Genomic DNA, 18,322 nt, shown 5'->3' on the forward strand with positions numbered 1-18,322 from the left:
TATATATATACACATTATATGGCTTTCTCCTATATTTGGCCTATAGAATATGCATATACAGATTTGTAGACCCTTTGCCATAACTAATGGTTCCCTGTGACTTATAGTCAACAGCCTGAGATCACTGAGTATGAACAGCTCATCTTAGTGACAGAAACCCTGCCTCTTTGAACACTTCAAGTTCAAAATGTCATTCTGAAACTTCCTAGCTTTCATGAACCTGATTATTGAATCTTAACCACCACCCCACATTACTACCTCTAAGGCTTGTTGTAATGTATAAATCAGATGAGACATTTAAAATGCTTAGCACATATTTTGTCATGACAGTAACCTATTCCTTCATGAGAAATTAGGGTTTGGAGGTTAAAAGATAAAAAGAGAACTGTGCGCCAGCTTTGACCATGCCACCCTGAATCCTGGGTTAATTTGGTAGCTATTTGAATGTATGTGTTCTATTACATAATAAAATAGAAATAAGGACTTCTTGTCTTATGTTACATAATAATGGCACATGTCAATCCATGAAAATATCATTTCTTCGTGTTTTACTCTTTTATTTTTTTCCACTGAGTTTATTGGTACTTTTTAAGTATACAGTACAGTTACATTTATCATTGGGATGTTGTACCTTTACATGACAGAACTTGGTTCTCATTTTTCCCCATACCCTACACTCGCTTTACCCCCCTCCCCCTATTTACAAAGACTGTTTCCATTTTTTCATATTATTTCTCTTCCCTTATTTGCTTTTCTTTACCCTTACCACTCCCCTACACCTTTTCTTCCTATTTCATACTGTCAGTTATACAATTTGGATCTTATTTACACTTGTTTTTTCACACTCAGGAAACTATTCAGTATTTACACATGTGTATCTTATTCATTTCACTTAAGAGCATGACCTCAATATGCATCCATTTTCCTATGAATGACTCTAGTTTCTCATTCTTTATGCTGAGTAGGACTACATTTTATAGAAAAACCACATCTTCTTTATCCAGTCTCCAACTGATGGGCAAATGGGCTGTTTCCAAGTTTTAGCTATTATAATCTGTGCTGCTGTAAACATGTGTGTACATATATCACTGTGGTATGATTCTTTTAATACTTTTGGAAAGATACCCAGCAGAGGGATAGCTGGGTCATATGGAATCTCTAATCCTAGTTCTTTGATGTGTCTCCTATTGATTTCCACAGTAGTTGCACCAGTCTGCACTCCCACCAACAAAGGAGAAGGGTTCCTTTCTCCCCACAACCCAACCAACATTTGTTATTGGTTGATTTCTTGATTGCAGTCTTTCATTGTGGTGAGGTGAAATCTCAGTGTTGTTTCCATCAATGACCAGTGATGTTGAACATTTTTTCATATACTTATTTGCTGCTTTTTCTTCTTTGTCTGAGAAATGTCTGTCCATTTCAGATGCCTGTTTTTTAATTGGGTCTTTATGTTTGGAGGGCCTGATTTTTTGTGTTCTTTATATATAGTTTCAGGATTATTCAAGCACATTATATTTATCATGTGCTTTATTTCTATTATTACCTTATAATATATAATGAAATAATTATACAGCTTACCATAATGCAGAATCAATGGGAGCTCTGAGTTTGTTCTCCTGCAATTAGTCCCATCTGGGGTGATAGGACACTTTGACAGCCAAAGTCTGTTGTTTATGTTCAGTCTACTCCATAATCTCATTTTGGTTGCTGTCACTGCAGAAACACTGCTTCACAAAGATTTCACATTGGAAATGGAAACATGTTTTTCACTGGAAATGAAAATGAAAACTTCTTTTGTGTCAGTCTCAGGATATTTTGCTATACCTGATCCAGAACATACGGAGATTTGAAGTTGTCCCAAACATACTTTTGAGGTCACTGTCATTTGTAATCTCAAGCAGTTGTTTCTCTTCTATCATGGACAGTCTATTCATGTGGCTTACTCACAAATGGTCACAGATCCATTCCTTCCCAGTTGAGTGGTATTGTGTGTTTGGAAAGTAATGCACAAATCCCTTTTAAAGCTGAAATAGGTGATCATGAGCCTACTGGGTTAAAGTAGGCTTTATCTGTTTCTTTAAAAAAAAAAATCTCTGCTAATGTTAAAATGTCAAAAATTCCTACATTTACTTCTATTCCAGCTAGGCTCTGTATGTAGTCACTTTATCTGCTGACTTGAATACAATTATTCTTTTCTGAAGTAGCAGATTGTGTTCGTTGAGCAATTTGAATGTGTCACCTAAGTAGGCAAGTTGAAATGTATTGCCAGTGGTGGCTTTTTACAAAGAAATCTCTGGAATAACTCTTGTAACTCAAAAACTCTGGCTAGTGATCTACCTTTTGAAAGCCATCTCATTTCTGAATATAAGAGAAAAAATGTGTGCCCTGCATTAGCCTACTCACAGAACTGCATGAACAGATGAGAGCTAACAGCATGTACTTTAAAGTAACCAACAATTTTAATCATATTCTGCAAAACATTGTCTAGTTTGGGTGACTTCTTTTTAGATAGCCAACATGTCTCTATGGATGACATAGTGCACAGATTCACATTCAGAGGTGACTCCTGCGACACAAGTAGTGAATCCAGAAATCTGTCCAGTCATGGAACTGTTCCATCCATGCATATACCGACAGTAAATGACCAGTTCAGTTTTCCTGATATGGAATAATTGAAAGACTAATAGTTCTGCAGCTTCCAAGTTGTTTGGCAACAAAAGTGCACATAAGATATCTTCATTCAAATCACCACGAAAAATATATTTCACCAAAGCAAGCTTTGTTGCCTTTGCTGGTAGACTTGTCAACTCATGTTGTATATCACAGTGATTCATTAATCCTCTCTCAAAATCCTCAGTGTTTTCTGCTGTTTCATCAGTTTGTCTAGTTATGGTGCTAGATGAAAAAAGAGCACATGTCACTTCTTGAACTGTAGCCTCTCCTAAAAGTTCACTATAAATATCCTTTTAGCAAATAGGATTAATTATTAAATAGTAAAGGGCTTAGCTTTACAATATGGTTAGCCACTAAGAATGATGCTTTCAGTGCAGAAACATCTGATGGAGTGGTGGCCCTATTGTTTCTGCTCTTTGTCTTCTTGTTTTTATCTTTTGAAGCAGTTCTGAAGGTTCTACACCTTCCGTGGATAGACAGGCACCACATATGATACAAGGTGGGCTTAGGAAATGTGAATCACCTCTTGGAATAAACCCATAATTTAAGTGGGATATTTTTTCTTGATATTTTCTTTTAAGTGCATCTTTCTTTTTTTTTTTTTTTGATACTCTTAGAATTTTCCACTTCCACTGTGTCATCATTGTGTTTTCCACTGTTTTTCAAAGAAGCTTTCCAGAGACTGAGTTTGTTACTCATTTTTGGCTAGGGTGAGCTAGTGAGTTTACCAAAATTGCACCAGAGAAAAGTGCGTGGTATGGGAAAGATGTGTGTGGATGGAAGTGGCAAATAAAATAATGGTTGGGCCATACATATACTAAAATAAGTGTTAGAGCCTGACTTAAAAGGCCACCACCAGCTGCAGCTATACAATTGAAGTACATCAACTAACTTGCCACTTATGAAGCATGCCACCAGATGCAACTTAATTTTCATTTGCCGCTCTCTATTAAGCTTTTTGATATGAGTCTGTAAGCAGTTGATTTATTATGCTTTCTGTGTAGTCTAACTCTCTGCTAATGTTCGTCTGTATTGGTGACTGCTCCCCAACACTAGCATCACTGCCTCAGCTCCACTTCAGATCATGGGATTCTCAACAGGGGTGAACAGCTTTGATCCCTCACATGCACAATAAACAGTAGGGTTCACATTCCTTTGAGAAATAACAGTGCAGCTTATCTGATCGGAGGTAAACCTCAGGTGATAATGCATGTGACAAGGAGCAGCTGCAAATACAGGTGAAGTTTTGCTAGCTTACTACCTCTCATCTCTTGCTGCTTACTTCCTGCTGTGTGACCTAATTACTCACTGACCCTGGGTTTTCTGACCTCTGGGTTACAGAGGAGTGGAGAAGCCTGAAGACCATAGTAAGTTTTATCCACTATGATTTGTTCATCTTGTTGAATACTCATTTTTATCATCTCCTTCACTATCCTGCCACTGTTGAAGATAGCAAACAATTCCACGTGATTTGACCCTTGTACTTCCTTTCCTTCTGATTTTCTTCAGGGTGAAGATGCAGCAGTGAAATTCCCCATCTATTTAAAGAGTTGGAGTACAAACTCTTTGACTAGAATTTCTGTTCTATTATATGCTCAGAGACTGCCACTAGCTCCATCAGACTTGCCAAATGAGCTGCAGTTATTATTAAATATTTTGTTTACTGTAGACCTTAGTTTGTTATAGTTCTGGAGGACAGCAGTCTGATGAGTGTTATGTGGGTAAAATCAAAGTGTCAGTTGGGCAGGCCCTCTTCTGGAGGATCTAGAGAAGAATCTGTTTGCTTATTTTTTCTACTTCTAGAGTCTATCCTCCTTCTTTGTATCTTTGGATGATCATCTCTCTCTCTCTTTTTTTTTTCACTCTGCTTCTGTCATCTCAAGGATGCTCTGTCTCATCTTCCTGTGTTTATCTTTTAAGGATCCTTGTGATTACATTTTACCCATTTATATAATCTCATTTCAAGGCCCTTATCACATCTGTGAAGTTCCTTTTCATGCAAGGCATCGTATTCTCATATTCTGAAGATTAGGATTTAGATATCTGTAGGAAACAATATCCAGTGTTCCAGTGTGCCATACTTCCATTGTATGGAGAACTGTTGAAAAAAAAATGGAAGGTTTTGGAGGAGCATAGTATGAAGGTGTATGACAGAGCAAAGAGATCTGCCTACAATCTAGAACCAGACATCATATATCATTGTTAACGTGAACCAAGTATCTCACAGATCAGTACAGCTGGGACCTGGGAGTAGCACAATTATAGTATTCCAAGTTAGAAAATTGTATAACTTAACAAGTTTATTTATATTAAAATTATGTATATTAAAATATAAATGACTTGAAAGCATTTTTACAGTGGATTGGGCTTTTCTCCAAAGAATTGACTTTTATACAAAAAATAATATTTCATCAAATTTGATGTGAGAAGTATGTCTTTAGACAAAGAAACATATTTAGGATTATTGGAAGTATATCACAAAGGCAATCAGGGTCTTTCTTTAGTATTAAGGCCTGATTACTCAGGTCCTGTCTTGTCAGAATATAGAGGCCAAGGTTTCACAAGTAAACAATAACACAATAAACAGTAGGGTTCACATTCCTTTGAGAAATAACACAAGGTATGAATCATAGATCAACTTCCTCAGCACCACTTGGCACACTTATTGAAAAATCAACATTCCTGTTGTCCATCCCGGGACTAAATCATAGGGTTGATAATTTTAAAGTCTGAGAGTTACTGAAAAATAAGCATTACTGATTACAACTTAAGTATTATAAAATCACAATGTTAGAACTGGAAACAGTTGTCTCTACTTTTCTCTTTTCAGACAAGAAATCTAAGATTTGGAGGAGTAAAATTTATTTCCTAAGACCCAACAGCTATTTTGGGCAGAGTGAAAATTGTGATTTTAGACTTTTGATTTCATGTTTAAAGTTCATTGGTAGTTTTTCTTCTGGGAAATTTCTTTTTACTAAGTTATTTTTCTTAGCTGTAATAGTCCCTACTTTTCAAAAAGATCTTAGTAAGTGAGTATTAGTGAAATGACTATACATGTTATTGTTTTCTAATTGATTTCCATTATTGATGTTGGATCCTCAAACAAAACAATTTAAAAAGTAATATATTTTACTGCCAGGTAGATAGCTTAAAAATAGAGTGCTTAACTCATATGTATGAGCCCCTCCACATGTATGTATACCTATGAATATAGTGTGCGTGTGTGTTAAAATTTTGATTTAAAAATGCTAAAAACAATACTCAACTAAGCTATTAAATTTATTTATTCTTTAAAAATGTAAAGTATCATACCAGAAATGTTCTCCTTTGATATTAACTTCATAGGAACATGAGATTCTTTACAAATATATTACTTTGCAAATTGCATTTCATCATTTTATCTTATGCTTGCTATAAATATCTCTATAAATCTTAGTCCTGAACTCACTAATGAATAAAATTAATTATTTAAGAGCAGTGAATGAAAATAGAGTAGAAAGGCTGTCTGAAGTCAACTGAAGGTATGTAAAGAAGATATTGGCAGATATCTGAAGGTTATTTTAATGTAGATATGTCTTTTAGAACTATGTTAAGGTTTTACATATTACAAAAGGAAAATAAATTTTAAAATATGTGGAAAACTGAAATTAAATAATCCTAAATATATATTAAATTCATAACATAATCACAAAGAAGGAAATAATAGTTTAAGTAGTTCTTATATATGGTATTCTGACTTTATATCTTTTGTGAGTTATATCCCAAAAACAAGATGAATATTAAAAATTAATTTGTTAGGTTTCTTCATGTGTATAGCATTGCTGAATTTTGTTTATAATAGGATTAATCAAAGAAGAAAGCACAGTGTATTGATCTGAGAAACCAGCGTTCTCACTGAGGAGGAGAAACAGAATATGGAAAGAGAAGAGAAACAACCTTCTCCTTGGATGTATCAGCATGACTATATGAATACATTTTAATACATATGTGTATATGTGCATGGTCTGCCAAAGGAGACCCAAGGTCCAAGAAGCTGCAAGTCCCAGTGGCAATGAGAAAATTAGAGCCTGAAGATTGGTTTCTAAATGAAAGAAACTAGGGCTGCTTTCAGAAATTATAATTTCTAGGTCTAGTGAGAGAGGTCTAGAGAGTTAAGCTAGCTCTAAAGGGGAAGGGGAACTAAGAGGAGTAGAAGAAAGAAAAGAAGGGATAGGAAAATATATGACAAAGGGAAAAAATGGAAATAAAGTCTTTGTAAATAGAGAGGCATAGAGGGGTTGAAGGAAGGGCAGGGGAAGGGGGAAAAAATAAGAACCAAGGTATATCATGTAAAGGTACAAATTCTCAATGGTGAATGTCATCATATTATATACCTAAAATGTACCAATAAACTTAATGAATAAAAAATGTATTTTATCATTCCAGAAAATAAGAAATAACCAGAAAATGATATGGAGTTGTCAGAAGGTAAAGGATTTCCACTGACCGAAACTGAAACCTTTGAATATGGAAAGAATAGTGACAATAATATATCATTCAACCCTTATTAAAAGATAATATACACTCAGAGTGATATATTTTACATATAGTATATAAAATAAAAAATATATAAATTATGTAGGTTTTTCAAAATATTTAATCCTACTGTATATACTTTATATATATATATATATACACACACACACATACATGTGCTTTAGTAAAAGTCTTTCACTATTATAATTTATATAACATATAGTTAGAAAGCAGAGTATGTCTATAAATCCTAAACTAAATATTTTTAATTGAACTTTTATAGTCTATAAATAGTACATGTTTGTAGCACATAATGATCATATTCATCATGGAGAGTTGGTGCATAACGCATCATAGTTATTTTTACATCTTCTCCCCACTTCCTTTCAGTATAAGTTTTATTGATGTAATTTGCTTGGCACTTTTTGTAACTAGTATTCACCCGGAAGATGCATGGGTATAGCATTGCTGAAATTTGTATATTATAGGATTAATAAAAGAAGTAAATATATTGATCCAATAAACTAATTTTTTCACTGGTTAAAATTAGGAAAGGGATTAGGATCTATTCTGCCTACTGATCATTCATTTTACAAATAAATTTTAGAGTTACGATTATAGTGAGCCTAGTACATGTTGTAGAATATACATTTTCAGGGGTGTCATTCACATGATAGTTTGTGCCAATGCCACCATCTGTGATTTTCAAAGCAGAAAATTCAGCTCATTTGCTTGTAGCACCTAGATTCTTGGACATAAAATACTATAAAGGACAAAGATCCAGACATGAAATTTCTGGGTGGAGAAAATCTACACAAAATGATTATACAAATATACAATAGTGATAAAGGAGATCTGACAGGTCTCTATGGTACAACACAAGACAGGCACTGACTTAAAACCAGGAGAAGGTGGAAGATTTCCTGAGAAAAATAGGTTATATCTCTGCTGAGATCTGAATAAAAAGTATGGTGTGGTGAAAAGAAAAGAGGAAAAGAGACAGGTAGAATGTTCAGGCAGACTTTACTGAGAACTCTTCAGGGCAAAGAAAGAATGATGCTCAGGGAAACGTTGTGACAAAGAATTGCTAAGTTAAACTCTAGGCTACAAGGTTAAGTGGCTTGTGCAATGTCACCTCATTTTCTTGTGTCACTCATTAATGAACATAATTAATTACAACATATTTATTCATCACAAATGCAGATTTATGCCCTGGAGATTTTCCTGTTGATAACTATCCTGCAGAGGACTGTAGGATAATCACTCATACTAGGCTAGAGATTGATTGCCAGCTCTCAAATGACAGCATTTTTTTGTCCTGTTCATCTTTTCATACCCTATAGAGTATATTTGTTGCTTCGCTCACTGTCATCTTTGAAACTGTATTGATTGTTGTGGCAGCCCAGCCGTCACAACATGAACATACCTGAGTTGGGGAGTGAGGATTAAGAAAGGAAAGAACACTCAAGCCTGAGTGGAGACCAAGAGAAGTCTGATTTATTTCACAGAAACAGCTCCTTTTAAAGGCTCACACCAACAGGAAGCTTTTAAAGGCACACAACAACAGGAAACACCAAGCAATTGTTTTTATCTTTATTCAAAGACCGGATTTCCTGGCTCTACTTAAGAGTTTGACTTTATGATGGTAGGAAAATGAAACACATTTAGTAGACACTGTACTTTGAATTTTGAATTTTGATTTTGTTTCCCAGGCTAGCAATACTCTCAATTGGTGCTAGGTGGTGGTAGTGAGCTACAGGTCAGCCACCACACAGTGATGAGGGGATACAACTAATACTCTCTACAGCAGTGCATTGTATTGCTAAGGATAGAGTTTTCTAGGGGAACAGAACCAAAATCAGATGATGACTTTTTAGACTGGATTACAGGTTCAGAGGATGGATAGTCCAACAGTAGCCATCTGCAAACTCAAGAGCTAGAGGACCCCATAGCTGCTCCGTCTAAGAAGTTAGAAGCCTCTGGACAACTTCTGAACAAAAGGGGATGCAGCTTAGTTCCAAGAATGAAGCTGGGAAGCTTCCTGGAGAATCATTGGTATGAATCCATATCACAGGGCAGAAAAAGCTGGGCTCTGATGTTCACAGGAGGTGGCAGCAGCAAAAGAAGCATTCATTCATTTAAGTAGAATACAGCCTGCAAGTGCTGGCTTACTTCTTCTGTTCCACCTGGGGTGCAAGCCTGTGGAGCGGATCTTTTCCCCTTAGTTCACTGTCCTGCATGCCAGTAATCTCTGGAAGACCCCCATCCCGCATCTCCATTGCCAGGCACACCCAGAAATATTCTTTACCAGTCTCTCAATTTAAGGTGTTAACGATCAAGATTAACTGATACGCTAAGCTATGGTATTCAGTAGGTTGGATGAGTTAAATCCAGTTTTGAATTACATATTTTCAACTTAACAGGTAATGTATTGTGATGTAATCCCATTACAAATCAAGGAGCATCTGTATAAATAATTGCTGCCGGAAGATGTTTGATCCGGACTTGAGGATATCTTCATATTCAAAAGCTATACAAAAGCATATTAACTTCCTCAATAGTTTCCTGTTCACCAGTTTCATCTTATGCTACCATTCTTCTTTGCGATCAATGCAATTTATCTGAATGTCAAACAAAATTGAACTGATAATAAAATGACATGTCAATCTTAAGAGAGTTCTACATGTATTAAGATATATTGTACTTCCATTTGTAACAATGTATATATAACACTGTATTCTTGTCATCAAATGATCATGTAATTTTATTTTTTAAAATTAAATATATTTCACTTTGTTTTTTCTACCAAAATACAAGGGTAGTTTGTTGCTAGTAGAATTTTATATCTACTTTCTTCTTTTATTAGGTTCAGGAATTTTTCAGGAGTTAAAGTTAGTCCTGAGTAAAGTTCATGAATATGCAATGCTGGACTGTGGTAAGTCCTCAGTCTTCAGCCATATTTGCTTGGCAATATATACTTGGTTCCTTTGTCTAAGGCTGAAAATTGGCAGAAAGCAGAATTTGTAGTTTCCATTTATTTTATTTTTAATAAAAAATATTTGTCTTTCTTGTGCAAAGACAAAGTACCTGACATCCAAATTAAAAGGAGGAAAGGTTGGTTGTAGCTTACAGTTTGTATAGTTGGCTGACTTCAAGGCCGGGCAGTGTGGCAGAGGGGCGTCACAAAGGAAAACAATCCATGGAGGGAAGAAGGCATTGAAGCAGCAGCGGCCTGCCTCTCCCTGTTATCCCTTCTTGGCTACCTGCCTTTTGGGTGGTGCCACCCATACCCAGGGTGGGCCTTCCTATTACCCATACTCAACTACACCAACCCAATCAGTGGATTTAGTAGTCACATACCCTTAATCTCAGGATCACAGACGTAATCCCAGAATAACACATTCTAGATCCAACCACCTCTGAAAAGCTCCACTGATGACCACATGAAGCTTTAGGGGAACATCTAGACATAAGCCATATCAGTAATCATCCCATTTTCCAACTTGTTATTTTAATTATAGTATAGTTATTCAGCTTCTGGTTTTCTTTTTGACTGGCTATTTTTTCTGAATTATAGTATACTTTTCTAATTTTATATATTTTACTCTAAAATTTTTAAATGTTTTGAAAAGTAGAAAGCATTTTGCAGTGAACACCAAAATACTCAATATTACTTGATTTTTATCACCAACCACTTACTCACTTAATCTTTTTCAGTTGATTTTTAAAAACATTTTACTTGATTCCTTTGGATTTTCTTGACAAATAAACATTAAGTAAATAATAACTTTTCTTCTATTCATCAATATTACACCACTTGATCCTTGGCTATGTTAAGAGAATCTTTTAAAATAATGGCCATTTTTGATTTATCCCCATGAATAAGACTATATGCCATAATTTGTTGTTCAGGATATTGGATATTTTTTCAGGCAATGTTGTTATAGTATAGGAAGGCTGCTTCCAAGATTAATGTATTATAAATTGTACTACTATAATTATGGATATGCATGTATCACTGTAATATGATGCCTTTAACTCTTTGGGGAAGATACCTAGTAGGAGAATGTCTGGGTCAAATGGAATTATTACTTTTAGTTTATTAAGGAATCTTCATGTTGATTTTCATAATGGTTATACTAGTTTGCATTTTCACCTACAATGTAGAAATGTTTCTTTGCCCCTACAGCTTCTCCAGCATTTGTTATTATTTGATTTGTTAATGATAACCATTCTTTCTGGAGTAAGATGAAATTTCGGTATTGTTTAAATTTGTATTTCGTTAATGGCCAGAGATGTTGAACATTTTTTTCATGTATTTATTGGCCATTTGTACTTCTTCTTTGAAGTGTCTAGTCATTTTAGTTTCCCAGTTTTTAATTGTCTTTTATTTTGGGAGGTCTAATTTTTTGAGTTCTTTATATATAGTGGTACTGGAGTTTATGAACTTAATTTGTTTTATGATTTAGGGCGAAGATGAAGGTGTTTGGGTTTGTGTGGGAAAAATGGCCATGCTTGTGTTTATCACCTGAAGTGGAATTTATAAACAGAAGCAAAATTTTGCCAGTGCTTTTGTTTGTAAACTAAATTGTTTACAAACAGAAGCATTTGTGAACCAAGGCATTAGTGCATTCTACATATGAGTCCTCTGTGAGAAATCCTGCAAATTTTTTTCCCATTCTCTAAGTTGTCTTTTCAGTTAATTAGTTGTTTCTTTTTCTGTGCAGGACCTTTTTCATTTGATATAATGCCATTTGTTGATTCTCTTTTTTTTAAGAGTAAGAAAAATTTATTGAGGGAAAGAAAGTTTCTGACTAAGAGAGACAGAAGGTGGTCTGGAAAGTGGGTTGCCTGCTCCATTTGTTGATTCTTGATGTTATTTTTTTGTAAGTTGGATTCTGTTCAGAAAGTCCTTGTGATGTCTGTGTCTTTGCATTTTACCTATTCTGTCTTGCAACAAATAAGTATTTCTTTTTTTAACATTTAGAGCTTTGATCCATTTTGATTTTAATTTAGTACCTGGTGAAAGATATGGGTCTAGATTCAATCTTTTGCATGTGGTTAGCCAAGTTTCCCAGCAAAATTTATTAAAGAGGTCATCTTTCCTCCAGCATGTTTTTGTCAAAGATGAAATATTTGAGTGTGCCTGAGTTGTTTTTGCATTATCTACTCTATCCCATTGGTTCATATGCCTGTTTTTTGTGCTGATACTATGTTGTTTTTATCACAGTTGCTTTGTAATATAACTTGAAAGCCAGGGTTGTGATGCCTCTTACTTTATGCTTGTTGCCTAGGATTGCATTTGCTATTTGGGGTTTCTTCTGGTAACATATAAATTTTAGGATATTTTTTCTAGTTTTCTGAGAAATGCTGTTGGAATTTTGATTGGTATTGTATTAAATCTGTATATCAGTTTTGAAAATATAACCATTTAATAATATTGGTTTCCCCTATCTTGGAACAGGGAATATCTTTCCATTTGCTAATCCATTCATCAATCTCCTTTTTCAATGTACAGTAGTTTTTGTTATAGAGGTCTTTCAATTCCTTTAATATGTTAATTTCAAAGTATTCAATTTTTCTTTGTGCTGTTGTGATCATGTCCTCTGCGAATAAATGGTAATTTGACTTTTTCCTTTCATATATATATATATATAATTTCTCCTCAGGCGGAGGTCTGATTGCTCTGGATAATGTTTTGAATACTATTTTGAACAGGAGAGATAACAGTAGACATCTTTGTCTTGTTCCTGATTTTAGGGGAAAAGTTTTAAATTTTCCCCCATTTAATATGATGTTGGCAGTAGGTGTGTCATAAATGGCTTTTATCAGGTTGAGATAAGGTCCTTTACATTATTTAAGGATTGTTGTGAGTGGATTTTGGATTTGTGAAAGGCTTTATCTGCAGCTTTTGGAATGATCATGTGATTTTGTCCTTGCTTCTGTTTATGTGATGAATCACATTTATTGATTTATGTATATTGAACCGTCCTTGCATCCCTGGGATGAAGCCCCCTTGATAATGATGCATGAACTTTTCCATCATTTTTTATATACTCTTCTTCTTGGCTGTGACTGTTTCTCAGACTTTTATGCGTTTTATTGTCTTTGACAGTTGTAAAGAATGTTGGCTAGATATTTTGTAGAATATCCTCCTACTGGAATTTGTCTGCTGCTTTTCTCAGGATTAAACTGTAGATGTGTGTTTTAGGGAGGAAACCCACAGAGGTAAGTTGTCTTGTAATTGTGTCATCTGAAAGGCATATAGACACTATCAGCATCACTATTCTTTTTAGTGTTAATCTTACTTGGGGAAGTTTTGGTCAGCTTTTTCCACTATAAAGTTATTCCCTTTTCCCCTTTCTATATTATAGTTACTGGAAAAAAATTACTGTGTGAAGTTTCCATTCAAGGAGTATAAAGTTATACTCCACTTCTTTGAGGGCAGAATTCTCTGCAAAGTTAATTTTTAAATTTTACTTATTTATTTTACTTGATTATTTATATAAATATGGCCATCTATGTATTTATTTCATACTTTGGGTTATAATCCAATAGTACTCATTTATATTTTGCTCAGACCATTCTATCTTTGAGCACTGGGAGCTTCGTCACTTCATGCACCCCTTTGATATTGTTCCAGAATTATGGTTCTTTTGTTGGGGTTTGTTTGTTTGTTTGTTTCTTTTTTATCATTCTTGCTTTCTGTACAGTAAGATGCTTCTGGCTTGTCTTGTATTTTCCCAGTCCTATCCTTGAACTAACCATTGCTTTTGTTCTTTTATTGAAGATGGCAATAAGGGATCAAGTCATGGGTATAATTGTGCTTCTTTATCATTGCATGGAGGTCTTCTTAGCTGACAAGGTGCTACAGACTGAATTTTGCAACCTCCAGTTCCCCCAAATCTATATGTTACATCATAATCTCCATTGAGAAAATATTAGGAAATGAGGCCTTTGGAAGGCGACCAGGACATGAGGGTGTAGTTTTACTTAGATTAGTGCCTTTATAAGGAGACCTAAGAAAGTCCACTTACCCCGTTTGCCATGAAAAGAGTAATTATGAACCAGGAAACAGCCCTTACCAGACACTGACTATGCCAGTATCTTGATCTTGAACTTCCAAGCCTCCAGAACTGTGAGAAATAAATTTTTGTTGCTCTGAAACCACTCAGTCTATGGTATTCTGTTTATAGAAATGGACTAAGACACAAATCAAAGAAATACACACACACACACACATATATACAAGCCTATAAATATGCATTTGTCTGTCTGTATCTATAAATATCTGTATCTGTCTCCATCTGTTCTATATTAAGTTAAACATGATTCTATACTGGCATATCCACTCCAGCCCAATACCACATGGATCATTCTGGCCTTTCTCCTTGCTTCTCTGTGGCTTCCCACTCCAACAGTTGCACCCAGCTCCCATCACCAGCCATTCATTTACTCAAGTGTTTGGTTCTAGCATTCATATACTGTGGTTTCAGAATTGTTAGACTATGCTCTTAAACTAGAAGAGAATTGTATGTGTAGTTCTATCTGCCTTTAACCTCATTTCCATGGTTACTTAGGTCTGTATCTCCTTCTGCCTCTCCTGATGCACTCGTGTGTGTGTGTGTGTGTGTGTGTGTGCGTGCGCACGTGTGCACGTGTGCACACATGCACATATACACGGTTCTTTTTGTCAAAATATGCATTCTCAGAATCCTTTAATTTATAATGATTTTTTAAAAATTATATATATTAACATTTATTCTTTTGAGTTTGGGGATATAATTCAATGGTAACATGCTTGTCTGGCAGCCACAGGTCCTTAAGTTTAATTTCTAGCACCTGAGTAAATACTAAAGAAAGGATCAAGATGCAGTTTGTACATGTGCCAGTACCACACACTGAATGTATTTATTATGTATCACAAACATATGCTAATAAAAAGGGGAAGTATAATAAATATTTAAATAAGCAAGTAAAATAACTGTCTCCTAAAGCTCTGTGAGCTTTGACAAATGCTTAGCATCATGTACATACTGTTATATTATATACAGAATAGCTGTATCGCACTAAAATGGGCAAGTGCTTTATCTTTCAACTCAATGTCCTGAATCATTGCCAATCATTGATATCTACTTTCTTACTGTTTTGTATTTTTGATAATATCATGTAAAGGGAGTAATGTAGAATATGTAGTATTTTAAGATTTGTTTCTTTCACTTATACTTAAGAACCATTCATGTTCTTAAATGGCCTAATATGTCTTATTTTTTATCATTGAATAACCTTGTTATATTGATGGACCACATCTTGTTTATCCATTAACTTATTGAACGTGTTGATTATCTCTGGTTTTCAGAAATTATGAATTATACTGCTATAGATATCTATGTACAAATTTTTTTTTCATAGATGAAAGTTTTCAAATCGTTTAGGTCAGTATGTGAAAGGGAAATTGCTGGTTGACTGGTAAGACTGTGTTTAATTTTTAAGAAACTGGTAAACTGTCTTCAAGTGTGACTATTGTCATTTTGCATTAGCACCAGTAAAGAAAGCGTTCTTTTCCTGACTCTGCATGATCACCAGCAGTGAGTATTGACAGTATTTAAATTAAAATTTTTTTTTCAGCTTTAATTGAGTTTATTGGTGCATTTTAGGGATACAGTACAGTTAAATTCATTGTTGGGATCTTGTACCTTTACATGACAGGTCTTGGTTCTCATTTTTTCCCCTTACCTCTGCCCTCCCTTCATCCCCTTCTCCTAAATTTAAAATTTTTAATAAGTGTGTAGTTGGATCTCAATTGTTTTTTAAATTTGTGTTTCCCTAAGAGCAACTGCCACTATCTTTTCTTATTCTCGCTTATCACCTGTATATCTCTTTTGTTAGCTTTATGTTAAAAAATTATCCCATTTTAACATGTTTTAGTTTTGAATTTTTAGAGTATTTACATATTTTGGATATTTGGATTTTATTAGCTATTTTGTAAATATTTTCTCCTAGTCTGTGCCTTATCTTTTCATTCTCATTACACTACCTCAGGATAGAGATTTTTTTTGGGGGGGGTACCGGGGATCGAACTCGGGTCCTTGCGCTTGCGAGGCAGGCCACCAAACCACTGAGCTAAATCCCCAGCCCCAAGAGATTTTTAAATTTAATAAAGTCTAACATTAATTTTTTTCTCATTGAACCTTTCATATTACATCTCAAAATTCATCACTAAACCTAAGGTCGTCTATATTTTATTCTCTGTAGTCTATGAGTTTTGTAGTTTTGCATTTTATGTTTAGTGAATAATTTTGATTAATTTCTGTGAAAAGTAAAAGGTCTGTGTTTAGGTTCAATTTTTTTTTATGTAGCAACTTTCCTTTTCTTACTGAATTTCCTTTGCATCTTTCTCAAAAGTCATTTAGCTATATTTGTGTGGATCTTATTCTGGGCTCATATTCTTCTATTCCATTGCCCTTTGCATCTGTTTTTTTCACAAGTCCCATGCTTTAAAAAAAAAAAAAATTATTTATTTATTTATTTATTTTGGTACCAGGGATTGAACTTGGGTCCTTGTACTTGCAAGGCAGGCCACTGAACTGCTGAACTAAATCCCTAGCCCTCCCATGCTTTTTAAACTATAGAACTTGAAATAAGATATTATGAATCTTCTAATTTTGATTTTATTAGTACTGTATTAGACATTCTCGGTCTTTTACTTTGTCCATAAATTCTAGAATAATTTTGTCATTATCTTCAAAAGAGCTTACTATGGTTTTGGGTGATATTCTTTTAAATCTCTAGACCGACTTTGAAGAAATCAACATCTTAATGATACTGAGTCTTCCAACATGAACATGAAATCATTCTTCATTTCTTTAGATCTTGTTTGATTTCTGCTATCAATTAATTGTATTTTTTTTATCATACAGGTCTTGTACATATTTTGTTAGTCCAAGGAGTATAGACTCAAGTATTTTCAGCAGTCAACTTACAATGGGCCAGTCTTTTCTAGTTAGCTTTCTTTTCCCCATATTTGAAAGATATATTTGTCCTATGCTTTAATTCATAATTCTGTTGTTTATGAAATTCTACAAGCTGGGTTGATGGCACATGCTTATAATTCCAGCCCTCTGGGAGACTGAAGCAGAAGGATTGAAAATTGGAGCCCAAAACTTAGTGAAACCCTGGTATCCCCTTCTCCTAAATTTAAAATTTTTAATAAGTGTGTAGTTGGATCTCAATTGTTTTTTAAATTTGTGTTTCCCTAAGAGCAACTGCCACTATCTTTTCTTATTCTCGCTTATCACCTGTATATCTCTTTTGTTAGCTTTATGTTAAAAAATTATCCCATTTTAACATGTTTTAGTTTTGAATTTTTAGAGTATTTACATATTTTGGATATTTGGATTTTATTAGCTATTTTGTAAATATTTTCTCCTAGTCTGTGCCTTATCTTTTCATTCTCATTACACTACCTCAGGATAGAGATTTTTTTTGGGGGGGGTACCGGGGATCGAACTCGGGTCCTTGCGCTTGCGAGGCAGGCCACCAAACCACTGAGCTAAATCCCCAGCCCCAAGAGATTTTTAAATTTAATAAAGTCTAACATTAATTTTTTTCTCATTGAACCTTTCATATTACATCTCAAAATTCATCACTAAACCTAAGGTCGTCTATATTTTATTCTCTGTAGTCTATGAGTTTTGTAGTTTTGCATTTTATGTTTAGTGAATAATTTTGATTAATTTCTGTGAAAAGTAAAAGGTCTGTGTTTAGGTTCAATTTTTTTTTATGTAGCAACTTTCCTTTTCTTACTGAATTTCCTTTGCATCTTTCTCAAAAGTCATTTAGCTATATTTGTGTGGATCTTATTCTGGGCTCATATTCTTCTATTCCATTGCCCTTTGCATCTGTTTTTTTCACAAGTCCCATGCTTTAAAAAAAAAAAAAATTATTTATTTATTTATTTATTTTGGTACCAGGGATTGAACTTGGGTCCTTGTACTTGCAAGGCAGGCCACTGAACTGCTGAACTAAATCCCTAGCCCTCCCATGCTTTTTAAACTATAGAACTTGAAATAAGATATTATGAATCTTCTAATTTTGATTTTATTAGTACTGTATTAGACATTCTCGGTCTTTT

This window comes from Fukomys damarensis, unplaced genomic scaffold, assembly GCF_012274545.1.
Source record: "Fukomys damarensis isolate Sample0158 unplaced genomic scaffold, DMR_v1.0_HiC HiC_scaffold_9, whole genome shotgun sequence".
NCBI lineage: Eukaryota > Metazoa > Chordata > Mammalia > Rodentia > Bathyergidae > Fukomys > Fukomys damarensis.